The sequence below is a fragment of the Pongo abelii genome, chromosome 6, assembly GCF_028885655.2.
Source record: "Pongo abelii isolate AG06213 chromosome 6, NHGRI_mPonAbe1-v2.0_pri, whole genome shotgun sequence".
Classification (NCBI taxonomy): Eukaryota; Metazoa; Chordata; class Mammalia; order Primates; family Hominidae; genus Pongo; species Pongo abelii.
In genome coordinates, this window is record NC_071991.2 from 112,879,211 (window position 1) to 112,907,033 (window position 27,823).

A 27,823-nucleotide genomic window follows, 5' to 3' on the forward strand; every position below is an offset into this window, starting at 1 on the left:
ACCACTGAATTCTATCCCTGAGAACAAAGGGTAATTTCTGCTCAGCAATCCTCAGTGGGTATGTAAATGAATGCTGCTGAAATATTCAAAAGCTGATACCAATACAAAGTGAAGTGCAATAATCTAAATGTGTCATTGCTTTCCCCTGCTCCTAATTACTAGCTTTAGGCTTTTTTTTTTAACCAATATTTTGTCTCCTTGCTTTTCCTGTACAGATTGAATGAACACCCAACTATATAGGATTACTAGTTTCTCACAGCAACTTTCAAGCATTGTCTTCATTTTTCTTTTGGTTCCGTCATTGCTCTGGCTGTGACCAGTTAGCAGAGTTGGTTGATGTGCAAAATGTTCAAAGTCACAACTTACATGGGCTAAATTACTTTGTTCCATGGTTATAGAAATCACTGTAACGACAAGGAAAAATTCACTGGTTACAAGGAAAATCAAAACTAGTGCACTTCAGAAGGGATGTTCACTCAAAGATTAAAAAGTAATGCCACTTTTGCATGTAGAGAAGTTCACTGGTAACATAATATCATCCTTTTAAATAAAACTTAATGTAAAGTGTGGAACTGTGTTTGATTTATACTTTCTCTCTAAGCCCCTTAAGAAGTGACGCCTTTCTTAAGGATGGAGTCCCAAGAGAACCTCTTTTGTGAATCTCAGAGGCCGCTCTTCCATTCATCACATGACATACTCAGCACTTTGCTCCTCAAATTTTCTAATCTCCACCAGCCATGGCCAGACACTCTCTTCTAGCAGCCCAACTGCTTCTGATTTGCTAAAAAAAAAAAAAAATTGGAGAACCCAAAATGAAACTGAATTATCTCAAGATTTCACTGCAATGAAACTTATAGGTGTTTTCTCTTGTGTGAGATAATTCTTTCCATTGTTAATTACAGCCACTCTGCTTCCATCCCTGATTCCTCAGAGGGACTCAGATTTATTGATTAAATTGAGGGGCTAATCCAAAGGATATTTACAACGCTTGCTCAGAAATAGCTTATCCTTTTGGACACAGAAACCTTGTGTCTGACAAAAGCTTGCTTGCAGGCTTTCCTTTTCATCAGAACAAGTTCTCTCCTTAAGAAACTCTTTAGGGCCTCCTGAAAATTGGTCCCAGATAGACCCACTCCTCTAACACTAACTTAATAGGCATAAATCCAGGGGTTGATTTAGCTTATGCTTGTGCCGTACTTGGAGCCACCAATTATTAACCTTAGGAATCACAGATTAATTTGATGTTACTTATAGAGTTTTCAATGTTATATTTATATCAAATTAATAATTTTCAAATGATTTCTACTACACAAACATGATAATAGCAGATATGGTTATGGATATAGATGAAATATCCAGAGCTGCCACCCCAACTTATCCTTTCTCTCATAACCACATTTCCCTTCACTTCAAGGAAAATAACTTAAAAACTGGACTAAATCATTCTACTCATATAGTCACATTCTCTAAATTATGTATCTGTGTTAGAATTCAAAAGGAGAATTTAAAAAGTAAAGGAAATTTGGAAAGCACCTAAATATTATCATTAATGTATAATTTTTATTATTAATGAAACAATATAGAATAGAATAATAGAATTTTTACTAACATTATTAATGAATATTGTGTCTCAAACACTTACTATGTTTGGAACTGTGCTAATAAGCATTTCACATACTTTCCCCCATTTAATCTTCACAATAATTCACAATAAATAGATGATTAGCCTCACACTTTATAGGAGAGGAAAGTGAGTCTTAGCGCGGTTAAATAATGAAGTCAAAGTTAACCAACTAGTAAATGAGAAAGCTGGAACTTGGATGTAAGTCCATCCAACTCCATAAAATTTTAATGTATTCTCCTTTACCATTTTCATTCCTTCCTTTCTTCCTTTATTTCTTCAAATATGTTTATTAAATATCTCTTATTTAGGAGGATTTTGAGTTAATGTCATAAAGTATACCATAAAATATGAGATAGATTTTGTCTTTAAAGAACTTACAGTTACTTAGAGGACATATAATCTTTGTTTCCTTCTTATCACCCAGGTTGGAGTGCAGTGGCACAATCTTGGCTCACTGCAACCTCCACCTCTGGGGCTCAAGTGATCCTCATGCCTCAGCCTCCCAAGTAGCTGGGACTGCAGGTGTGTGCAACCACACCCAGCTAATTTTTGTATTTTTAGTAGAGACAGGGTTTTGCCATGTTGGCCAGGCTGGTCCCAAACTCCTGGCCTCAAGTAATCTGCCCACCTCCTCCTCCCAAACTGCTGGGATTACAGGTGTGAGCCACCACACCTGGCTCAACATATAGTCTTTAGATGACTATGTTTAAAGGAATACATTGCCAGAGTACATAAGAAATATATCCGAATTAATTGTATAATTATTCTGAGTTATATAACAATTTTTTTAAAAAAATTCCACTGTCCAAATACTAAGATCTTAGGAAAGATCTGAAATGGCTGGCAAAGACCCTAAAAGAAGACCAGAAACAGTATTATTCTGAGCATAGGTGCAAAGGAGGGAGTAACATAAGATTAGTCAGGAATTAAATGATGCATCCTTTGAGTAGCTGGATAAGTGGGCAATATTTTATGAAGCAGTCTAAGTTTTTGACAAAGAGAATTCAGTATTTTACATCTCTAGCCAAAATATGGAATAATTCAAACTATATATGACTATCCTCTCATTGAGGAGACATTCGTGAGAATGATTTAGGAGACAGGATAGTGTCAGAGAAAAGATAAACTGTGGAGTCAGAATGATCTGTGTTTGAAATCTGGCTCAGCCATATTCTAAACAAAATGCTTAAATTATCTGAAACTGTTTGCCCATCAGTAAACAAGAAATAATAAAAGTGGCATCCACCTTATAGAAATGTTATATAATATTTGAGATTATATGTGAAACACTTTATGTGAGGAAGGTACTCAATACATGGTACAGCTTTTAGCATAGCTTAATCTTATGTCCTTCCTTCATTAGGAATATCGGTATTTTTAGGCAGATGTCCTTGTCTTTTCTCCCTCCGATAGGTGAATTTCTGCTAAAACTACCTACTTCATTAAATGAAGACTTTTTGTTAACAATGAAAATGAAATAGAATTAATTTCAGGATACATGATGTATTATTCCCTTTGATAGACTATTCAAACTTAAACTCAGTTTCAAAACACCTGATTATCATATTCAGGAAACAGATTTTGTTTACCTTTCTGTCTCTTTTCCATTAAAAAAATTTAAAGCCACATTTAGTGGAGTATAATTTAACATAAAATAAAAGTTTCTTTTTTTATAATGTATAGTTCCATGAATCTTTACAAACACATATTGTCATGTAACAAATACCAAAAGCAAAATATAGATCAGTTTCATCATCCCTCCAATTTTCTCTTGTCTATTTGTAATCAACCCCTTACCACACCCATAGCCCTTGGCAATTACTAATGTTTTTGTTATAATTTTGCTAATAGTTTTGCTATAGTTTTGCTTTTTCAGAATGTCATAGCAAGGAATCATCATCTATTACAGATAAACATTATGATTTGGTTTCTTTCCCCAAGTATAATGATAATATTCATCCAAGCCATTTCATCTATCAGTAATTCTTTATTATTTCTTTTTTGATGTTTCAATGTATGGATATGTGACAATTTGCCTAATTGACAGTTATTTTGTTTTTTTTTCCCAGTCTGAAGCACTTATGAATAAAGGCACTATAAACTTTTACTTACAAGTGTCTATGTAAACACACATTTTCATTTATCTTGGTAAATACATAGGACTAAACTTGCCAGATTGTATTATAAAGATAGGTTTAACTTTATTCGCAGAACTGCTTTCCAATGTGGCTGTACAATTTTACATTTCCACCAGCAATACATGAGAATTTCAGTTCCACGTTCTCAACAACACTTTTTAAAAATAGCCATTCTGATAGATGTGTAATGGTATCTCATGATGATTTTAATTTGCATTTTACAAGGACACCCAATGAAAGTCAGATTGGTTGGTGCCCCCGCCTCCACTCTTGTGAAATATTTTCAATGTCACACATGTATACCTTCCCACAATTTAAGGTAATGGGAAATATATTAAGACAATGTAAACCTTTCTTAAACATTACCACACTACAGTACTCAACTACTCATTTGCACCTCAATATTTGTGTGCATAACTTTTAATAGAAAAATTTGCCATTATTTCCACACTGATTTTTTTCCTTCTGGGAACATTATGTTTTCCCAACTAGACTTGAATCTTTAAAAAGACAGGAAATAAATGATACCTATCTTAAACTTCTGCTATCTAAGAGCCATATTCCACAAATGCTTGTGGAGTAAATTGAGAGCATTTAAGTCACAACTTTGTTCCGCCCTTCTCCAAGCTAAATATCACCAGCTACTGAGGGTCAAAATTGAACAGAAAAGATGACAGAGAAGGAAGTGTTAAGGGCATGAAATCATTTGAGAGTCTAAATGTGGATTGGATTGAACGCTAAAGAAAATTGAAGAGAAAATGCAAAGTAAAATATATAAAGTAAATAAAATGGAACAGGCAAAAGGAAGGAACATTAGGAAAAAATAAGCAAAGGGGATATTGAAAAATACCTGTACAAGAAAAAGAATTCATCATATAAGAAGGTGGGACCAAAAACCAGAAATATATGTCAAAAATACTTGTACATGAATATTTTTATTGATGATATGTAATTCTCTCAGTCTATAAGTTAAATAATTTAAAGTTAAATCAGCCCTCTGGACTGAGTAATGTATTATTTGGTATATTTGGGAGATAATGTTTGAACAAATCTTTTTCTTTTCTATTAGCGTATCTCCTGAACTTTTATTAAAATGGAAAACATTTACATAAACTCCAAATAGTCAACACACTACCATGTAAATAAGACTAGGGAGAAGGTGGGGAAGACCTGTTCTCCTGCTAAATATAATCTTCTCTTGGTAATTGCACCTCTTACTATGGTTTTAAATATGACTAAGCACCAGGACAACCCATCCACTTCTCTGAACTTTGTGTATTCACCTTCCACTTACTATCTCTCTTTAGATATTTGATAACATCTAAGATTTTGTCATGGTCAAAACAGAATTATTTATATGTTCTCCAAATTTTTTCTAATTCCGGTTTCCTCCAACCCACTCAATAACAATTCAACTTTTCCATTTAGCAAAATCTGAGTATCATTATTCACATCTTTTTCTTACATTTTATTCCAATCCATCAGCAAATGCAATTGGCTGCACTTTCAAAATACACTTGGAATCCTGTCGTAGTCAAAGCCAACATCGTCTCTCATCTGAATTATTGCAATGACCTTCTAACTGGTCTCTCTTCTCCCATTCTTGTTCCCTGCAATGTGTTGTTTACACACTAGCAAGAAGAATTTTTTTTAAAAGCTAAAGCAGATGATGTCATATTAGAATTTCCAAAAACTTCTAGTAACCTTCAGCTCTATTCATCCTGTAAGGCCCAAAATGATGTTGCCCCTGCAACTTCTCTGGGAGTATCTCTTACCAGTCTCTTCCTGACTCATTCTACTCTAGCCACATTGGCCTTCTGACTCTCTCCAAAGCATGTACGTTCTCTTCTTTGGGCCCTGGGACATTTTCTTCACCCTTTTTGAAATTTCTTCCTCCAGATATATGCATGCTTCTGTCTATACATCCTTTTAATCTCTGCTCAAAGGACACCTTCCTTCTCAGAGAGATTTTTTCTGACCATTCTGCAGAAATAGCACCCTCCTCCTGTTTTTCTCCATTCAAATTATTATGCTTTACTTTTCTTTGGAGCACTTGCTACCACCTAACATTTCATATATATCTGTTTATTTTACCATCATCTCAATCTCTCCCACTAGAGCATGAGTTTCAGGTGGGATTTAGACTAGTTTGTTCACTATTAAATTCCCAGTACCTGAAAGAATAGGCGACTCATAGAATGTACTAATACGTACTTGTTGAATGAATGAATGATTTAGAAGCCTGGAGCAGAGAAAAATTATAAACACTTTATGTGCCAAAGTTACATAAAGTGGTAGAGTAGGCATAAGAACCCAACATTCTGATTCTGGAGTAGTGCTTTGAATCACTCTTCTCTGCTGAACCCGAGAGAGCTAGTGTAAGGATTAAAAGATGTAACCTAGGTCAATTTTCCATCCTCACACTTTATGTGCAGTAATTACTGAGTAAATGACAATTATCTATTTATTCCCAGGACATCCTCAACTTTAGTCCCCCAGTGGCTGGGAATAGAAGATAAAATATGTTAACAGTCATTGTTTTTTTTGTTGTTGTTGTTGTTTGTTTTGTTTTGAGACAGAGTCTCACTCTGTCGCCCAGGCTGGAGTGAAGTGGCAAGATCTCAGCTCACTGAAAGCTCCGCCTCCCGGGTTCACGCCATTCCCCTGCCTCAGCTTCAGTCATTGATTTTTAAATATCCAACTTGAAATCTAGTTTATATTTACCACAAAAGGGAATAAGTGATGTGACTGTCCCAAATTTTAAGTAAAATGGCTTTTTCCAGTTGTTTCCTATAAAATACATACAGCGTCCTGACTATCTAGAATCTTTGGTCAATTTGACCTCACTTATAAAATTCTGAATTAAAAAAGAGGGCAAAGTGTAAGGAAGTAGGGATAGAGTGTACCAAGACTGCATAAATGCACTATCTCATATATATAAATGTTCTATGTATTCCTTAGAAAGATAGAATGCAGGTAAAAACTATTAAGTATGGGTTGTTTATTTGTTTGAACAAGCAAACTTAAGACCCTCATGGCCTGACCTGAAGGTTAAACACAACTAGACCCAGGGTGATGTTGTCTTAACCTCTGCCCCTTCCCCCAGTGTTCCACTATTATTCTCTTCCACACTTTTGAGTCTTTCATGGGGTCCAGTCAAGGTCAGCTGCAGATGGACATCTGGCACTTGGTAGAAATAGTAACAATATGTAGATTGTAATAAGCAAGGCATTTTTCAAAGTAAAATTAAACTTACTGTACACAAATACTTGATCTACAACCAGGAAAACCCCAGATTCAAGCACCAGTTCTCTACAGTGTTTGCAGAAACCCTAAGTGCAGTAGAGGTAATCCATTGGGTAGGCAAGAGGAAAAGATAATAACTTATTTTTTTTATTGTTGTGTAATAAACTAAGAAGGAAATGAAACTTCAATGACAATCTGCGTATTTACAGTAATTGTATATATAATTTAGAAATAAAACATATTGAGATGCAAAGTAAAATTATTTTACTGATAGCATTCCATAATAAGAACATATTAGATTATATTATTCATTTTATTTTTCAGAATAACAACTTACCCCAAACTTAATGGTTTAAAGTAACACATAGTTTTATCACACAGTTCCATGAGTCATGAGTCCTGGCATGGATTACCTGCGTCCTCACCTGGAAGCTCAACTGGAAAAGAACGTGCTTCCAAGTTTACTTGAGGTTGTTGAAAGACTTTATTTCCTTGTAGCTATAGGACTGATGACCTCAGGCCCCAGAAAACTTCCTGCCTGGTGGCCCTCTCTGTAGGTAGTATATAACATGGCTGTTTGCTTCTTTACAGCCAAAAAGAGAATCTCTCTGCCTCCAGTCTGTTAAGGCAAAGTATTACATAACAAAACAAAATCACAGAAATTGACATCTTATCACCTTTGCCATATTCTATGGTTTAGAAGCAGGTAATAGGTTTTACCTGCACTCAAGGAGGGGGCATTATTCAAGGCTCCTTGTGGGTCACCTTAGAGTATGTCTTCCGTAGAGACCATTCTTCAAAAGAATATCTAAAGGCTGTCTTTCTAGCTTCAAAACCCAAAGATTAATTTTATTTTTTTAAAAAGACCTAGCTAAAACACGCCTTTCTTCCTAGAAAATTTATTAAATCAATGCAGCTCAACTCTGATCACTTCCTCCATTGGATTTCTTCAAAATTTATGTTCTAAGTTCAGGCTGTGTTACGTTGTACTTGTCAGCTGATGCTAACAAGTGTGTTTATTTTGTGTTCTTCCCATGTACATATACTTCAAGGACATAAATTTAGATTTATCTCGTAAATAATAATACCGCTATATTAAGATTGTCAGAGACGGTAACATTCTTCACCCGCCCTTCTGTGTTCACTAGCTCACTCCTAGTGTGAAAAGAGAAACTCCACATCTTGCAGAAAGCAAAATGAAGACTGAGGGGCAATGCAATGTGGTTGGAACACATAGCAGTAGTCACTCACACGGTAGGGGTAGGTATTAGACCTCAACATTTTCAATCCTTTATCCTTTGTTCATTCTATCAAGTCATACTGTTTCCTATTAGCTAGGAGTAATCTTTAAAGACAGAAATGATCTTCAAAAAAAAATGAAAGCCTTGGGAATTCAATCAGCACTAAAATCTTCCTTCCAATGTTCTGTCTGGATGAATAATTCTATCCGAAGAGGTGTGGCTCTTTTATTTTTAAATTTTAAAGGGAGAGGATTAGATTAGTTACTTTATTAAAACTGTGCATTTAAGAGTCTAGCTCTTCTGGGCCAGAATTCTCAAAAGACAATGGGAAATCAGGCTCAGTTTACAAGTCAGTTCTGTGTAGTTGCTCAAGACCCAGAAACAACTATTTTTGGTTGATTAATTATTTGTTTCAATCAAGTCTCAACAAGGTGAAATAAAATGTTTAGGTCATATGTTCACAATTGAATCACTAATTCAATAGAGCCCACATTTTTGCACAATGAAGGCAAATTAATTAATTATATTCCATCAATTTTTTGGCTTTTTGGAAAAAAACTGATGAAACAAATAACAGATTTTATGCCACAGATAATCATGGCTTGTAACATGCTAAGAGAAAAAAAAATGCAAGAGTAATTTACTGAATATGATTCCTTTCCATGGACAAAAATAGATTATTATAAATGCTAGGAAATGCTTTTTTTTTTTTTCAGTCTTGCTCTGTTGCCCAGGCTAGAGTGCAGTGGCGTGATCTCGGCTTACTGCTACCTCCACCTCCCTGGTTCAAGGCATTCTCGTGCCTCAGCCTCCTGAGTAGCTGGGATTATAGACATGCACCATCACACCCAGCTAATTTTTGTGTTTTTAGTGGAGACAGGGTTTCATCATATTGCTCAGGCTGGTCTCAAATTCCTGGCCTCAAGTGATCCGCCTGCCTCAGCCTCCCAAAGTGTTGGGATTACAGGCATGAGCCACTACACCTGGCCTAGGAAAATGCATTTCTAAGATTTCAGTAAAATGTCCCCTTTACCAAGAAAAATGGTAAGAATTCTATCATTGCTTCTATGAGAGATTCTTCTAGGTCCTCACTCACTGAACTCTGATATCCACAAACTTCTGCTTCTTGTTCATCAAGTGGCTTCTTTCCATAGCATGCAAGCAGCATGCTACAACAGAAGCTATGGGAACACTGGGATGGTAGGAATATTAGTATGTCTGCTCACTGACGAAACAGTGATTCTTCACGTCCTTCCTCTTGTGTAAATTACAGCAATACAAGATAACAGCAATACCTGCTTTTGTTACAGGCAAATCTCTAACCTGCTGTTGCCACATTTGGGTCTCTTTTAAACCGTTTCATCATTCAAATTAAAATACAGCAAGGAATTAAAAGGGAAGTTTGCCATTTCTCATTCGATCAGATATCCAAGAACAAAGTGAATTTCTTCAATATCATGAGGTTCACATGGTGAACACTAAGAGATCTTTTCAGAAAGTGTTGGTTAAGTCCTTTGTCATATTATGAGTACATTTTAAAATACTATAAATTATATTTAATCATGATTTAACATAATTTTTAATAAAGTCAAATGTATATTTGTTCCTCATTGAATTTTAATGTCAGAATTTTGTAAATGAAATCAGTATTTTTCTAATTGGTTCTCTGCTGATTTTTAAAAATCATCAACTCTATGATACATTTTGGGAGTTTAGTGTAGGGAGTACACACACATTGCATTCTGTCATTTTTTAAGTCCCCTCTAATGAATTCTTAATTGCATTATTCAAAAGATCCATTATTCAGCATTCATCTCACTGCAAATGAAAGTCTTTACCTGACATGTGAATGAAATGAGTCTAAATGCTTTCCATGCCACCTAGGGATTCTGAATAGACTTTTAGCTTAACAGCAGCAATAGGTTTCATTTCTGCTTTAAATTTGTGTGGGTTGTTTTTAGAGATAGGTTAGCTATGCAATAGTCTACCAATCTGAGCAGCACTTAAATTCCACTTTGTTCTCAGACTTACCTTGGGTCAGAAAAACTGCAAACAAGGTCAGATGATCGCTGAAGGTAGAAGAAATGCCATACGCATACAAGATTTGACAATCTGTAAAAGCTCTCAGATACAAGTGGGCATCACCTACAACACTAGCTTCAGATGAGGAGAGCAAACTTCTTAAGAGATGCTTGTACATTTTCTCATTTCTCATTGTGAAGAAAAAAGTGGAAGCACAGAGAAAATCAGAGACTTTCCACTGATAACAAGATTTTTTTCTTAATCACACTTCCATTGCTTTCAACAGAATAATGCATAATACTGGTAGTAAGAAACCGTCTCAGGCTTTATGTGCCTTTTGTAGCCATGCCTAAAAATGAGCCATAGTTACTACACTATTTATCAAGAAGCTCTCATATCTCCAAATGATGCCCCCAGAAGATATCTAACAAGAACATAAGCTGATGTAATAGTAATATGTGATAGTCTGTGTTCAAGAACTCTAACTAGTTACACAGAATATAAGCAAAGCTGCTAGAGATATAGATTTAGTGAAAGCAAAGTTCATCTTCTAAATAACATAAAGCAACAAACTCAGAATCTTTGCCCTGCCTGCCCCCAGTTTCAGGAGAGGAAATTATCAAAAGCATCTAACAAGATGGGCTTACTTTAAATTTTGTTTTTGTTTTGGCTTGGCTTGCTTTGGCTTGGTTTTCTAGAGTGTATGAATCACTAACTTGCTCTGTTAGGCTTGGGGGTGTGTCTATGTTCAACAAGTGACCAAGTGCAGCCCTGTGTCACACATTTAGCTATGCATAGCTAAATGACTAAATTACTTCATGTAATTGCATCTAATGTTAACAAAACCATTGAAGAAAACTTTTGGACCTCCAAGTCCATCTCAAAATATCATTTTTAGAGACAGCATAAGTGTATTAACTTGTTTAGTTCATGATTCAGTGCTCTTTCTTTACAGGAAGTAGGAAACATCCTTAGGCAAAAAAAAATTACATTTCTCTTCCACTATTGTTTTTATAACTGCCATTGTACCTAAAACTGGAGAAATTTTTCTGCAACTGCTGCATAGAGTGAAGAAAGTAACAGGGAAAGAGCTTACCATAAAATCACGCCAAACACAGTAGGTTTGTTGTATCTTCAAGAGAAAAAAATGCATTTTAGTGTTGCCATATTATGTGAATATGAAAATCAATTTTCTATGATTGAATCAATGATTTACCATTGAAATAATTTATCAATTATTTATCATTGAAAATCAATGATAAATACATACATTTTAAGTCAGTGCCTTTGGATTTTTAAAGAATACAGAAAAAATGGCAGTCCATAATGCAGTAACAATAGAGATGTGTCATAGAACTTGAATGTCATTAATTCAGTAGAAGTCATGAATAGGTGGAGATTTACCCTTTTCCCATTTTTGGTAAATTTAAGATTATTACATCAATGGAAGGTCCAATCTTAAAATATATTTCTGATCTGCCAGAGGTGAAGCTTAAGGTGTGGCTTTGGAGTTGCTCTGACTCCCATCCCTGCTGTATTGGAAAGAGGAATGAAAAGATAAAACTTAGAATCAGTCCTATGAGTTGTAGTTCTTTCTAGAAGAGAATGCCCACTATAATATACTTAGGGATTGGTTAATGAAATACCTGGCATTTTCTGATAGGAATGCAATACTTCCTAGCTGCAAACAGATAAATAAATAAGCAAATAAATAAATAAATAAATAAATCCATTATTTAAAATGCATATGAGATATCAGAGAAAAACTCATGTTAATCCACTCCTGTAACAGGCAATGTATGTGAGTGCAGCTCATGGGGACTTCAGTTTCCTCACTGCAAGGAATGGGGCATCCCCTGCTGAAGATTTCCCCCCTAAACTCTAGCCTCAGGGTTCAAAGCCCTCAAAGCTAAAGGCTAACTCCACAAGTATAACAGAAGACTTCTTGGTGTAAGTCAAACTAGAAAATTTGAAAAGTATTCTTTTTTTGTTGTTGTGTCTCTGCCAGATTTTGGTTATCAGGATGATGCTGGCCCCATAGAATGAGTTAGGGAGGAGTCCCTCCCGTTCAATTTTTTTGAATAGTTTCAGCAGGAATGGTACCAGCTCTTCTTTGTACCTCTGGTAGAATTCAGCTGTGAATCTGTCTGGTCCTGAGCTTTTCAAATGAGTCTAATCATAACAAACACATTTACATAAGGATGAAACCAGTGCAAAACTTACCAGAGCATCTGGGTACCCTTGGTTCCTGAGCCAAGGAAATAAAGATCAGCACAAATTCTATTTCTAAGATGGTGCTGCATGTGTTGGAAAAAAGTACTGTGGTAAAAAATATGATTCTATGTTTATCAGAGCCTCTTTCCTTTTACAGAAGAAAACAGATCAGACTTCTCTCCCAGGGAAGGCTTGTCCCCACAGCCTGGCTAGACTGTTTTACGTCTTCCTACCCCTATTCCAGCGCAGGTGGAAAGTAGACCTTAAAATAAAAGAAGCAGACAAAGAACTTGCCAAGCTTCCACATACAACATATGCACATTTGTAGAAAATAAAAGGTATGTTTAGGGGGAAAATTGGGGCTGTTTAAGTTAAGAGTGCTGAGAGAATGAGTAACCCATTGCTTGATGTCTGGCAATTTAAAAGGCTCTGCACAATTAGTTTTTCATCTGTAGTGCAACAATCCATATTTGTCTCTGATGCTGCCGGGGAAAATATACTAGTGCAGCCTAAGAATATTATTTAAAAGTGAAAGAAACAACCACTATTTAATTATCTCGTTTTTTCTTACAGTTATAAAGGCTGATGTTACTTAAAATCTCAAAAGCTCTTTCCCTGCTTTCCCTCAGAACCGTTGTAAACATCAACTATTGTTTACAAGATGTAACCTATTACTTTGAAATATCATTTTATTATTTTTAAATGAGGTAATTTGCAATTCCCTTTACCATCATAGGTGTCTCTTTCTGAGCCTCTTTGAAAAGGAAATTTATAAAATAATAACACAGTGTGCTTTTTGTGTGACAATTTAATTTATTTTTAACAAATCGATGCTGCACTTTAACCTTCTGATTGTTTACCTTTTATGTATCTATTAGACACAGAAACTGCATTATAGAGTATTTTAGCTCTCTACTGATAAACAGGAAGAAAGAAATGAAACTCCTTATAAAGGGCATTCATTCACAAGTATAATTAATATTCTCTTCCCTTGTTAAAAATAATAGCTGTTTTCTGTTTGTTCCTTTTCATTTCAATTAAACTATCCTTAGTGTTTCATATAGAGGAAGGTTCCCTTTTGTTCATTTTTTTTTCTTTTTGCCACTAGAAAGTAACATTTGAACTTCCTCCTAATCTGGTAGTATTGGCTATAACATGCTTGCATACAGCAACTAATATCAAAACCCACTTTCTATTTTTTTGGCAATTATTCTAATCAGGGGACTTTTAAAAACTATTTCAAATAGGCTAAATGCGTTAATTAAATGGTTCTCAAGATTGTTTCTCAATCCCATTCCCACCACTCTGTGAAGCCCCAGAGGTCTTTTCAATTCCTTGAAAAGTTGTGCCATTTATTCTGAAATTATGAAGTCATAAGACAGAAGTGCGAGTTTCTCACAGTCATTAATGTGTTAAAGGAGATGTACATTAGAGGCGATCCTTAAAGTTTAAACTTAGAATTATTGATAGCTATAAAAGCACTTGCTCAAAACCACCTAACCTTCTTAGCTGGTTAAAAGAGTATAATACTCTCAGTTATTAGAAGACCTTTGAAGTGAAACAGAGAAACTCAGCCCTTCTGCCTGTTTTTAAAACTCTCCTTGACTATAGACTAAATCACAGGGCAGTGTGGGCTGAGCCCTGTCTGTGCAGTGAGCAGCAGATTACTTTACTTGAACTTTGCTCCAGTCAGGACATTTTAAGGCTTATAAATCTTGAATCCATCTAAGTTCACCTTAAATTAGCCTTGCAAAAACACACTCCAAACTCCAGTTGTCAGCCTGGTGGCTTTTGGCCAGATGCCACTCGGCAGCCAAAACACTGATTAATTGTCATCTTCTCTTTCTCTTTTTTTTTTTTTTTTTTTTTTGTCTTAGACACAATTTTTAAGGGGGAGAAAAAAGAATATGCAAACAAATTTGATTTTGGTAGCAGCTATAGGTGAATAATGGTATTGTTAGCAGGTACATTTTATATTTAAAATTTATTTGATTAAAATAGAGAGCCAAGCAGCTTAGCTGTGTATATATATTCAATAATGCCATCTATTGCACAAGAAATCTGGAGCTGGGCCAAGAAGCCATGCCAAGATACAACAGATTTTTCAATTTTCCAGCAAATAGAAACAAAATACTGGTTTCAGAAGGTGTACTCAACAAACACTTCCCAATGTGTTTCTGATTTGTGGTCAGAATGTTTTTACTGCTGGTGCCCTGCACTTTTGAGACATTTATTTCCTAAAAGAAAGATTCCTTTCTATAAACCTCAACTGTCTGTTTTTCAAAGCAATTTAAAATCAAACACACAAATAAAATTCTTAACATATGGAAACCTTCATATAAGGCCTTACGTATTCAGAGTTAAAATTGTTTTATAAACTGTAATGCTTTGCAGATGAAAATACAGAAAGGATGACTGTTTTTAGCACTAATGCTTTTTGACAGCGTTAAACCTTGTTTTAGTAATTGACATCAAAATGTTTGGTGGTTTTAAATGGACTATTAATAAAAATGGCATGTTTTAAGTTTTTTAGAAATTGTGCTTAATACTGTGAAGTGGGATAAAATTGCAAATGTAATACAGTGTTTCTATTATTAAAAATACCTTTATAACAAAACAATCCTGATTCTTCTCCCATGTCTCCAGAGAAAATTCTGAAGCTCAAAGCGAGAAAACGTTTCCTCCTCACCCATCCTCAGATTCTCTACTGAAATAGACCTTCCACAGATCCCAGTTTGGAAAAAGACAAAACAAAACAAAACAAATCAAAATTTAGAAAAAAAACTAGCATCTTTTGCCATGAGTCCCTACATGGCTGCTAAATTCAACTGGATCCCATGGCACCATGAAAATGTACTCAAACATCTCTATTATGAACTTGGAAAAATAAACAATATTAGAAGACATGAATTTTTGTGCCACCTCTGTCATAAATCATGTTGTATCCAGCAAACCACCTAAAACTTTTCTGATATGCAAAAGGGAAATAATAATATTTACTCTGCCAATATGGAAAGACTATTGGGATGAGATTATGAAATACTCTGTGAAAATCTTGGTAATGAAGGCAAAATTATTTAATTTAATTTAAGGCAGCAAGCATCTACCGAGCATCTATCAGCTTTCATCTACAATGCATGGAAGAGACGAAATGGATATGAACATGATGAATCTTACCCTTGTGGAAATTTTGAAGAAGGAATTGAATGAAAGTAGAATATAGTCTACTTTCAAGTTCAATCTAGAGATTCACTTGGTTCATAGGGAAAAAACAATGAGAAAAGAAATGAAGGAAGAAAATGGCACTGTTTCCAGAACTTGAAATGATCCAGCATTGCAGTTTGAAGTTAGATTGGTAGGCAGAAACAAATATGACTGAGTTTATGGTACGTAAAGAAACATTGTAAAAGATTGTCATTCATTTATTCATTCAACAAATATTTATTGAGTGCCTGTCATGACCCTGGACTATACTAGTCGGTCAATAAACAAAAGTGAAATAAAAATATCTACTCTACCTCCTTGTATTCATATCTAGGGCTGGAGACCTTGGACCTGATTAAATAGGAAATTCGAAAGATGTAGTTCAGGCCAGATGTGGTGACTCATGCCTATAATCCCAGAACTTTGGGAGGTCAAGGCAGGAGGATTGCTTGAGCCCAGGAGATTGAAACTACCCTGGGCAACATAACGAGACCCTACCTCTAATTTAAAAAAAAAAAAAATGTAGTTCACATTTCCTAGAGACTACTCTGATTTCAATGTGGGCAGTGGACTCCAGGGACGAGAAATAGAGATTGATGTTAGTACACAGGCCTTTCTTTCTCCTGCCTCTGGGTCCCTCTGTGCCCACTTTCTACTTCATTGCTAAGCTTTTTACTATGTTGATAAAAACAATGGGAGTGATAAAACTGCCAAACTGGATAGCACAAAGATAACGGAGAGGATTTACTTTGGAAATGGACAGAACTATTAGGTATTTCTACAAAAGGCAGAGGGGGAGGCAGAAGAGTTAAGAACCACTGCCTTATGGGTTTTGTTTGTTTGTTTGTTTGTTTTAGACAGAGTTTCGCTCTGTCACCAGGCTGGAGTGCAGTGGCATCATCTCAGCTCACTGCAACCTTCGCCTCCCAGGTTCAAATGATTCCCCTGCCTCAGCCTCCCAAGTAGCTGGGACTACAGGCATGCACCACTATGCCCAGCAAGTTTTTTGTATTTTAGTAGAGACGGGGTTTCACCATGTTAGCCAGGCTAGTCTCGATCTCCTGACCTCATGATCCACCTGCCTCAGCCTCCCAAAGTGCTGGGATTACAGGCGTAAACCACCGCGCCCGGCCCAGCTTATGTTCTTAGAAGCGTTTTAGGTTAGAGATTGAGATGTCAGAAGGAAGAAATTTTGAGATGAGTAGCTGCTGTCCATGTAAAGGATATTGAGAATAGCAGACATGAAAAAGAAATATTTAAATGGTATAAAGAAATGCAAACATTGACCTTGATTATTCTTCAAATTTTATTAGAAAAACAAAGGAACATGGTGAAGACAATGCTGAGACTGGAATTCTGATTTGGGAAGGAATGTAGACCTCAGAAGTTGATGTTTCAGGCTGAGACCCAGACATTTGTGTTTGCTAACATGAAAAGAAGTATAAAAAATTTTCTTAGGAATTTATATCAGTCAGCAAATACTGAGGAATTTTAGAGTACAGAGATCTCATTCTCAAGGAGACTACATTTTAATAGGGCTGGTATTTGTAACAATGTAATATGTTTTAAAAATTAAGATTAAATATAGTAGCTCAACTAGTCTTTTCCCAGTGTATATATATTTCAAAACATATTGCACATGATAAATATATACTTTGTCAATTAAAAATTAAAAAATATAAAACAATATAATTGACAAAAAATTTATATATTTATAGTATACATTGTAATGTTTCAATATATGTGTACATTGTGACATGGCTAAATCAGGCTAATCAGCATATCCATTGCCTCACATACTTATTTTTTTGGTGAGAACATTTAAGATCTACTCTAGCAATTTTCAAGTATACAATACATTATTATTAATATTAACTATAGCTACCATACTGTATAATATATCTCCTGAACTTCTTCACCCTGACTAAAACTTCAAACCCTTTGACCAACATCTTCTCATCAGCCCTCCCTCACCCTGGTGTGTGGCAACCACCCTTCGACTCCCTGCTTCTAAGAGTTCAACTTTTTTAGATTCCACGTACAAATGAGATCATGCAGTATATATCTTTCTGTGCCCGGCTTATTTCACTTAGTGTAATGTCCTCCAGTTTCATCCATGTTATTGCAAATGAGGATTCCCTTCTTTTTTAAGCTGAATAGTATTCCATTTTGTATATATGTCACATTCTTTATCCATTCATCAATTGAGAGACTCTTAGGTTGATTCCATATCTTGGCTACTGTGAATAATGCTGCAATGAATGAGGGAGTGTAGATTATCTCTTCAACATCATGATTTCTTTTTTATTATAACTTTATTTTAGGTTCAGGAGGTACATGTGCAGGTTTGTTATATAAGTAAACTCGTATCATAGGTGTTTGGTATATAGATTATTTCATTACCCAGGTAATAAACATAATACTCAATAGGCATTTTTTTCTGATTCTCTCCCTCCACCCATCTTCCGCCCTCAAGCAGACCTTGATGTCTGTTGTTCCGCTCTTTGTGCCCATGTGTTCTCATTGTTTAGCTATCACTTATAAGTAAGAACATGCAGTATGTGTTTTTTTTGTTCTTGAATTAGTTTGCTAAAGCAATGGCCTCCAGCTCCATTCATGTTGCTGCAAAGGACATGATCTCTTTTTTTTATGGCTCTGTAGTATTCCATGATGTATATGTGCCACATTTTCTTTATTTAGTTTACTGTTAATGGGCATTTAGATTGATTCTCTTTCTTTTCTTTTCTTCTTCTTTTTTTTTTTTTTTTTTTTTTTGAGATGGAGTCTTGCTCTGTCACCCAGGCTGGAGTGCAGTGGCATGATTTCGACTCACTGCAAGCTCTGCCTCCCAGGTTCACGCCATTCTCTTGTCTCGATTCTATTTCTTTACCATTGTGAATAGTGCCACAATAAATATATATTAGTAGCATAACACGTATCTTTATGGTACAGCATACTGATTTCATTTCCTTTGTATGTATAACCAGAAATGGGATTGTTAAAGTGGCAGTTCTAGTTTTAATTTTTTTGAGGAAATTCTATAATATTTTCCATAATAGATGTGCTAATTTACATTCCCACTAACCATACACAACAGTTCGCTTTTCTTCACATCCTCACCAACATTTGGTATCTTTTGTCTTTTCGATAATAGCCATTCTAATAGCTATGAAGTGATACCTCTTGCTGCTATATAAGTAAGTCATGGTGCAGGGAGGAGGGTATTGTAAAGACCAAGCAACCAGTTGGGAGGACAATGGTGCAGTCCAATCTCCTGGTGACTTGGGAAGATGTGTGCGTTAGTAGGAAGGAAGTCCAGAGTTTTGTGTTAGTCATGATAAATTGATCATGACCTGTTAGATATTCATATAAGAAGAACAAAATGTCTACTTGGGAAAGATCTGGGTGAGAGGTGTAAATTTGAACTTCATCAGAACAAAGATATTATTTGAAGCCAAGACTGTAGAAAGAGAAAGGAAAAGGTGAAGAACAGAGACCTGAAAAATTCTGACATTGAAAAGTCTGGTACAGAAGGAAAAACAAGGAAAGGAAACTGAGGAATAGTCACCTTGAGTAGAAGATGGATTAAGAGTAAAGGAGTAGTCAAATAGTTTATATACTGGTGAAAGGTCATAAAAATAAAAGCGGAAAATTGTTTTTGGCTTGTCAAGATGAAGACAATTGATGACTTTGACAAAATTCACTTAGTACTGTCATGGGGATGACTGAACTGAAGATGGAAGGAGTTGAAGTAGCAACAGTGCAAATAGACTCTCTGCCAGCCACTCTATCAATTAAAGGGATATTACTCCATTCAAAGGGATATTCTTCCACTCATACACGCCCTGCATGCCATTTCCTCTCCCTTTCTCTTGGAATTTGCCTCTATGATATTTCTCTCTCAGGCCCAAAACATTAATTTCTCATTCATGCAATGAAACCTTCCTAATTAAGCCAGTATAATATGGCTTAATTTTCACTTATCTTAAAAGTATTTCCCTTAATCGTACTTTTTCATTCCAATGACTGCCCTAGTTTTCTACTTTTTTTCTGTCCAAATTACAAGGTGAAAATCGGGTTTTAATCCACATCAAATTTATCAAGAAATTAGACTTACCCTTAGAAAGAGGGCAGAAACATGACCCCCTGGTGGATTTTGTGCCTACCATGGGTCAGATAGGCTGAAGAACAACTGGAATAGATTAATTGCCAGCATAAACACAGGATCAGGAATTCACAGGGATCACCATTCCAGGATTAGAGAAGAATCCGTTTGCCTCATGATTGGAACATGCTGCTGAAATTCTACAGAAGTGGCAGGCATCAGAGGCAGAGAAATGTTGAGTATTGAAGTCAGAATCCAAAGACCCAGTACTAGAGAAAATTCATGGACTCAAGACCACCAGGATCTCCATCATGGTGACTGACTGTTTTGTAGTGGTTAAAAAGCAGAGCAGAGAATGTCTGAAACTCATGTGTTAAATGCCTCATTGTGCACCAATGAACAAAGAATACTCCCTCACATTTAAAAAAAAAAAATCAGATTTGAGAGACAGCCATTACAGTCCACACAACAGAAATTCAGAATAATTTGGAGTTGGCTCTTTTGTGAGGATTTGCAGTAAAAAATTGGACAGTCTTATCTGTCATCTTAAAACTGAGGGACCCTTAGTTTTCTCACTATTGGTAAAGTTAGCTAATAGACCTAAGGAGGAAGAAAGATAACCATGGATGCCCTCAAGAACGGAAATTGAGTTCATGAAGCACTGCGGGTAGAGATGAACCTCCTGAAATAAGCCCTTCAGCGGGAGAGCGTCCAGTGTGTCTGGAATTGGTGGGTTCTCGGTCTCGCTGACTTCAAGAATGAAGCCGCTGACCCTCGCAGTGAGTGTTACAGTTCTTAAAGATGGTGTGTCCAGAGTTTGTTCCTTCAGATGTTCAGATGTGTCCAGAGTTTCTTCCTTCTGGTGGGTTCGTGGTCTCACTGACTTCAGAGTGAAGCTGCAGACCTTCAGGGTGAGTGTTACGACTCATAAAGGCGGCCCAGACCCAAAGAGCGAGCAGCAACAAGATTTATTGCGAAGAGAAAGAACAAAGCTACCATACCCGGAAAGGGAACCCCAGCGGGTTGCCAGGGCTCCGATGGCAGCCTGCTTTTATTCCCTTATCTGGCCCATTTTACAGAGAGCTGATTGGTCCATTTTGACAGGGTGCTGATTGGTGTGTTTAAAAATCTTGAGCTAGACACAGAAGACTGATTGGTGCATTTACAATCCTTCAGCTAGACACAAAAGTTCTGCAAGTCCCCACTAGATTAGCTAGACACAGAGCACTGATTGGTGCGTTTACAAACCTCTTGTAGACACAGAGTGCTGATTGGTGGATTCACAAACCTCTAGCAGACACAGAGTGCTGATTGGTGCATTCACAGACCTCTTGTAGACACAGAGTGCTGATTGGTGGATTCACAAACCTCTAGCAGACACAGAGTGCTGATTGGTGCATTCACAAACCTTTAGCTAGACACAGAGTGCTGATTGATGCATTCACAATCCTCCAGCTAGACAGAAAAGTTCTCCAAGTCCCCACCTGTCCCAGAAGCCCAGCCGGCTTCACCTCTCACTGGCACTAGCCTGTGGCGCCTAGCCAGGGCACTCAGGCAGCCCAGAGGGAGCTCCTCCCCCCATCAAGCCCAGCAGGCGCAGGCCGGCCACGCCTGCGAGCGCCACCAGCAGCCCCGGCTCCCACCGGCGCCTCTTGCTCCACACCTCCACGCAAGCAGAGGGAGCCGGCTCCAGCCTCGGCCAGCCCCAGAGAGGGTCCCCCACAGTGCAGTGGCGGCCAGAGCGGATGCCGAGGCCCAGGAGGCGCCGAGAGCGATTGAGGGCTGCTAGCACATTGTCACCTCTCACTAGTAAGTACGGATAATCAGGTTTCCCACACTCTGCCAGGAATTCTCCTAAAATCAACTTAGATCAAGTTTGGAGAATGAGCCTACCAATTTTTTTCTAGTGTAGCAAGAAAGATCACAAACAGAATAGCAATGACTACTAATGCTGTCTCTGGTCCTTTGCAGACACCAGAAGAGGTGGAGATGGTCCATATTTACAACATTTGTTGCAGACAATGAGACAAATTTAGTCAATACTCCACAAATTGCCAGAAGTAATGTTATTTGACCCAACAGGAGGGAGAAAGCGGAATTTGTGTGGAGAGTAAGATGCTGACGTTTGGACGTGCAGAGAAGAGTTTCCATATAGCAGGAAAAGGTATCATTAATTCTCCTTTGTTGTTGTTGTTGTTTTTGAGACGGAGTCTCACTCTTGTCACCCAGGCTGGAGTGCAAATGGCGAGATCTCGGCTCACTGCAACCTCCGCCTCCTGGGTTCAAGTGATTCTCCTACCTCAGCCTCCCAAGTAGCTGGGATTATAGGTGCCTGCAACCAGGCCTGGCTAACTTTTTTTGTATTTTTAGTAGAGATGGGGTTTCACCATGTTGGCCAGGCTGGTCTCGAACTCCTAACCTCAGGTGATCCACCAGCCTCGGCCTCCCAAAGTTCTGGGATTACAGGTGTGAGCCACCACGCCTGGCCAGGTATCATTAGTTCTCTAGGGGAAAACACAGGAGTCTAATAAACTAACCCCTTCTTTGCTTTACCCCACAGCCATTTTTCCTTTCTCTCCAGCTTGTAAGGAAGAGTCTAGATATTCCCACATAGCACTAAGTTCTTCTAAGGGACAATACTGGAAAAAGAAGAAATCACAAGCTGGGGAAAAAGATATACTAGAGTTTAGTTTTGAGAAGGGATGCAGTGCTTGAGAGAAGAAGCTGTCATCCACACGAACCATGAGGTAAAGAGACAGAGATTGGATGCAGGAATTTAAAATATAATTCCTTTTTACTAGTAATATTCTTTCTGTCCTTTGGTATTTATTAAAATATTGAGTAGATTATAACTGATTAGATGAGATTAAAGGTTCTGGGTTTTGTTTTGTGTTTTGTTTCTTGATTGCTGTCTCTTTGAATGTAATTCCATTTGGTAACTAAGTTCCCATTTTTATTTTGGTTATATTCTTGATAATCCAAACAAGATAAAATTAGAAACTAACCTGGGCTGTCGCTGTAATAATTTTGAGAATGGGATACAATGAATATTTACATATTTCATTAGACAGAATAAGATAATTGCCTTGGACATAAGGAAAGAAGAGAAAGAAATAATCTAAGATGTTTACCTAGGTTAGTCGATTGGCTCAGTGGGAATAGCAACTATGGGGTTTGAGGAAGAAAACTAATAACCTAAGTTGAAGACAACCAGTAGGCAATGGGATATCAATGTTTGCAGCTTATGGCAGAGTCAGAGCCAGGACTTCCCCTGCATGCTGGTGCAAAATAAACCCATGGGAAGAGATGAGATTCCCTAAGGCAGACGAATCAGTTAGGATCTCTAGAGGAATCCAAGGGCACCCTGAGATAGTTAATTGGACAATTGTTAATTAAAAATCTAAAATGTTAGCCACAATTAATGTTCTTCAGATAATGTAGCAGTGCAAAATAAAGAAAATAGCTATCAACTATTAATAATAACATAAGTTATGTTATCATTAGCATAGCAACTATGCTATGATTCTTTGCTTTCCTTATCGTATGCCAGCCCTTTTACCTATGCAGAGTTTTGATTCTGATGGAGTGACTCATGTTTATTCTCATAGATTCTAAGCAATTGGTGGTCATGTCTTCACTGGATTAGCACAGTTTTCTAAGGATAATTAGGCAAAGGAGTTTCAAGTGATACCCCAGTGATGCCTCTAAGTTCCAAACACAGTCTCTTTTATTCTAAGTAACAGTAACCCAATTTCTTTCTAGTTATTGTGACAAATCACCCAGGACAGTGTAGTGATCTCCATCTTCTCTGCCTGATGGTTCAGCGGCATGAAACGCCCAAAATGTCCTGGGAGTAGTTTTAGATTCCAGTTCATTGGGAAGATGTTGACATTGACTCATGGAAGCATTTGGGCATTATGACCTTCAAATTATTGAACCATATTATTTGGGACAGGATGCAAAATTTCTTCTACCGTGTGAATAATTGGGGTGGGCGGTGGGGGTGGGGCGGCGCTAACCACTGTGATTCATGCTTTCAATCCCAGAACTTTGGGAAGCCAAGGTGGCAGGATTGCTTGAGCCCAGGATTTCATGATCAGTCTGGGCAACATAGTGAGACCCCATCTGCACAAAAAAAAAAAAAGAAAAATTAGCCAGGCATGGTGGTGCACACCTGTAGTCCCAGCCACTTGAGAGGCTGAGGCCAGAAGGCAGGCGAATCGCTTGAGCCTGAGAGGTCAAGGCTGCAGTGAGCTGTGATCGTGCCACTGCACTCCAACTTGGGTGAGAGAGTGAGACCCTGTCTCAAAAAAAAAAAAAAAAAGGAGTAATTGGTGAGAAGAGCCACTTCCACCTCTATGCTTTAACTCGCAGACTTACACATCCTATCAATGAAGCCTAAATTGGTTGCTGCATTAAAACATATACCTCACTATGTAGGAATAGCATCCTCATCTCACAAGGTGTTGTCTCCTTGTTTGAACTGTAACTGAGCCTTTAGTGGGCCATTTCACTCTTCTTTCAAACTGGCTACCATTGCTATAAAATGCATTCCTAGTCAGAGAAGACATATAGGGGAAAATGGCAGTTGATCAAGTCATTCTACAAGTTCATGAATAGTGCTGCTTGCAGGAGCATTGCAGGCAGGGAAGGTAAACCTTTATGTAGAATATGTAGTTGTACCCATGAGAGCTGCCTTCTCTGATGGGACGGGTCAACTTTTTTTTAGGGCCACCCTTGAGTAGGACTGGAGCACAATACACATTCATTACCTTCCATCTTTTCTGCCAGCAGAGCTCTGATTTTCTTCAGAGAAGTCATATACATGTGCCAGAAAACAAGTAGGATTACTATTACCCAGTCACAAGAGATGAGTATTACAAATATTACAAAAAAAATTAGAACACTAGACTATTCTAAGCCAGTCTTGATTTTGTTTTTCCTTGCTAGGATAAGTAATAAAATTTTAACTGAGACTTAATAGAATATGCTGAGGGACTTCTTGGAAATTAGTCCTCCTCCTAAAAGGTTATGTATAAAAGGAACAGACCCTTTCTGGCCTCTGCATGTTGTTACGTGCATTTGACACCTGGATCTAAAGCAAACATCTTGACAAAATGAAGGACACTAGCTTAAGTGCATAAGCTAACAAAGTGAGGATGGCATACTGGAAAGATGAAAACAACCTAGATCCTTCATAATGTTGTTAACCCACTGAATTAGTCACTCATGGAATTGCTTTGCCTCTAAACTTATTGTGTGCAAAACAAGAAACAAAACTCCAAAATGTGGAAATGACTGAATGAAGGAGGTAGGGCAAAGGGCAAGGGTAAGGATCTTACCCTTCCAGTCTAGAAATCTAGAAGTTTGGCAGCCTTGCAGAGGTAGGGAAGAAAAAGATGATTAGGACATAGGACTAATAAAATCAGTCTCTCATTGAATGATCTATAAAAGATAAAGGAGTCAAACTGGAGCAAATATCATTTGTGATTATGGGTGGTTTCTTTCACTCAAGTCTATTTTTTTTAACCCACATCTACTTTTTAAAGCCTTCACGTAGAGACCATTAAAACTGAGAACTAAGGGGTTGATCAGTACACCAAATCTAAGTGCTGATAATTTTCTTTCTTTCTTTCTTTTTCTTTCTTTCTTTCTCTCTCTCTCTCTCTTTCTTTCTTTCTTTCTTTCGAGACAGGGTCTCACTCTGTCACCCAGGCTGAAGTACAGTGGTGTGATTTTGGCTCACTGCAACCTCTACCTTCTAGGCTCAAGCAATCCTCCTACCTCAGCCTCCCAGGTATCTGGGACTACAGGCACGTGCCACTATGCCCAGCTAACTTTTGTATTTTTGGTAGAGATGACGTTTCGCCATGTTGCCCAGGCTGGTCTCGAACTCCTGACCTCAGTCGATCCACCTGCCTCAAACACCCAAAGTGTGGGATTACAGGCATGAGCCACTGGGCCTGGCCGATAATTCTGTAAATGTAAGAGTAGCTGTAGACTCCTCACTGTCATTACATCATTGGCATCATGCGAGAGTTTATTAGAATCTCAAGCTCTATCTAGATTTACTTAATCAGAACCTGCATTTTAACAAGATTCCCAAGTGACTGATAAGAACATTAAAATTTGAGAAGCATTTTTAAGGCAAAACTTTTGTATGTAGTTATTAGCACATGGAATTGACTAGAAAAAAAATAGATGAAAAGCTTATTAGGTTCGTAAAGGAAATGCATTCCCACTGAGTTTTCTATTGCTTGCTGCTTAATGCAAACTCATTTGTACAGAAGGAATAGTTTTTGAATGGAAACGACTTAAACATACTTATAGCCTCTTTTTTGCTTAGTGTAGTAAATATTTTCAGATTTTTGAAAACTATAAAGAGCATTAGCATTAAGATTCTGAGATCAGTAATTCTGTAAGATGCAGAAATAAGTATAAGTGAGGCTTTGGAACATGAAATGTTTAAGTAACTGTTTAAGAAGACAATAAAGTCAATATCACATGAAAGGAACATGATTAGCTTACAAATGCAAGCAACTCAATGTCATTGTCAGGCACTATCTAGGTACTGGGAGTAAAAAACATGAATGGCATAATCCTTGCCTGAATGAAACATACAATCTAAATAAACTGTAAACCAATTGTCAGATTAAAACGAGCAGGCAAAAATAAGGGGTATGTTTTGGTAGTCTTTGGCATATACATCTCCAAACAACAGGCAGAAGCCTCATAGTGAGCTTTACATTTTTTTTTAAGTTAAAAAATTAAAACTTTCCAGCACACATTATTCTTCTCCTGCAAGCAGTACCACAATTTTTTTTAAGGTGCCAACTCTCCCTTATTTTTGATGTATGTGGTTCAAGTTAAGCTACACCATTGCTCCAGGGTAGAGGCATGAGATACAGGTCTGGCCAATCAGAGAAGAGTATAGTATTGTTTCCAGCTATCATCCTTCCCTCCAACATCTCCCCAACTCAAGAGGAAGAAATCATTCACTAGAGTAGTAAGTCTGGACAACCAGAAAAATGATTCCTTTTGTAGTGATAGAAATGTCAGTAAGTGAAGAGCATTTGGGAAGGAAGATGAAGAATTCCACTTTAGATAATGAGATTTAATTTAAAATGTTATTATTTCTTTTTGATTATTAAAGTAATGCCTGGTTTTGCAGATAATTTTGAATATAGGCAAAAGTGGAAGGAAAACATTTAAAATACTTTCTTAAACACCTATTCTGTATCCTTGCAGTTAACCTATGATTTTTCTCCTTTTAGCTTCTAATATAATAAATTACAGAAACTGATTATTTTTAACATTTAAGCAAACTTGCATTGCCTTGCATGAACAAACTCAGCTTGTTTTCTCTCTCTCTCTCCACCCCACCCCCTTCCTTTTCTCGTTCGCTCCCTCTGTTTGGTTACACAATTAAACTGTTGAATTTAATTACTAATATTTTGGTTTGCATCTATGTTTATGTATGAAGTTGGCATAAGATCTTCTTTCTTATCGTTGTCAGGCTTTGCTACCAAGGTTAAATTGTTCTCATAAAATGAATTAGGAAATATCTTCATATACCCTGAAATACTTTGTTTAAAATTATTTTATCAAAAAAATTAAATAAATAAAATTATCACATTAATTCATTGAATGTTTGGAATAACTTATGAGTAAAATTGCTTAGGCCTGAAGTTTTCTTTGTGGAACAGTTTTAAGCTACCAATTTAATCCTGTTAAAAGTGCTGAACGTCTCCACATATCCATTTCTATCTAATCTCATATACATTCTTATCATTTACTTTGTAGAATTATGTTGGTGTAAAAATTTGTCCTCTCATTTAAGTTTTCAAATTTCTTGCCACAAGGATGTTCCTACTCTCTTCTTATATTTTTACCACTGTATTTTCTATATTTACGTCCCTTTTCACATTACTAGTGTTGTTTTAGCTTTTCTCGATTTATCATGAGATTTTCCATAGGTTTGGAAATTTTATCAGTTTTTTTGGGGGGGCAGGTAGGAGGTCGGTTGAAG

General features: G+C 37.0%; 1 long non-coding RNA gene across 2 annotated transcripts in view; it reads left to right on the forward strand.

Annotated features, from left to right (window-relative positions):
- LOC129060456 (uncharacterized) overlaps nt 1-15,789 on the forward strand; it is a 147,022-nt gene extending 131,233 nt beyond the window's left edge. The window contains exons 3-4 of one of the 2 annotated variants that reach the window (XR_008527193.1): nt 12,643-12,823; nt 15,132-15,783. This is a non-coding gene — a long non-coding RNA (uncharacterized LOC129060456). Of the gene's footprint in view, nt 1-12,642; nt 12,824-15,131 lie in introns of both variants that reach the window. The other variant, XR_008527194.1, reaches the window with a different exon arrangement.
- The last annotated feature ends 12,034 nt before the right edge of the window (nt 15,790-27,823 follow it).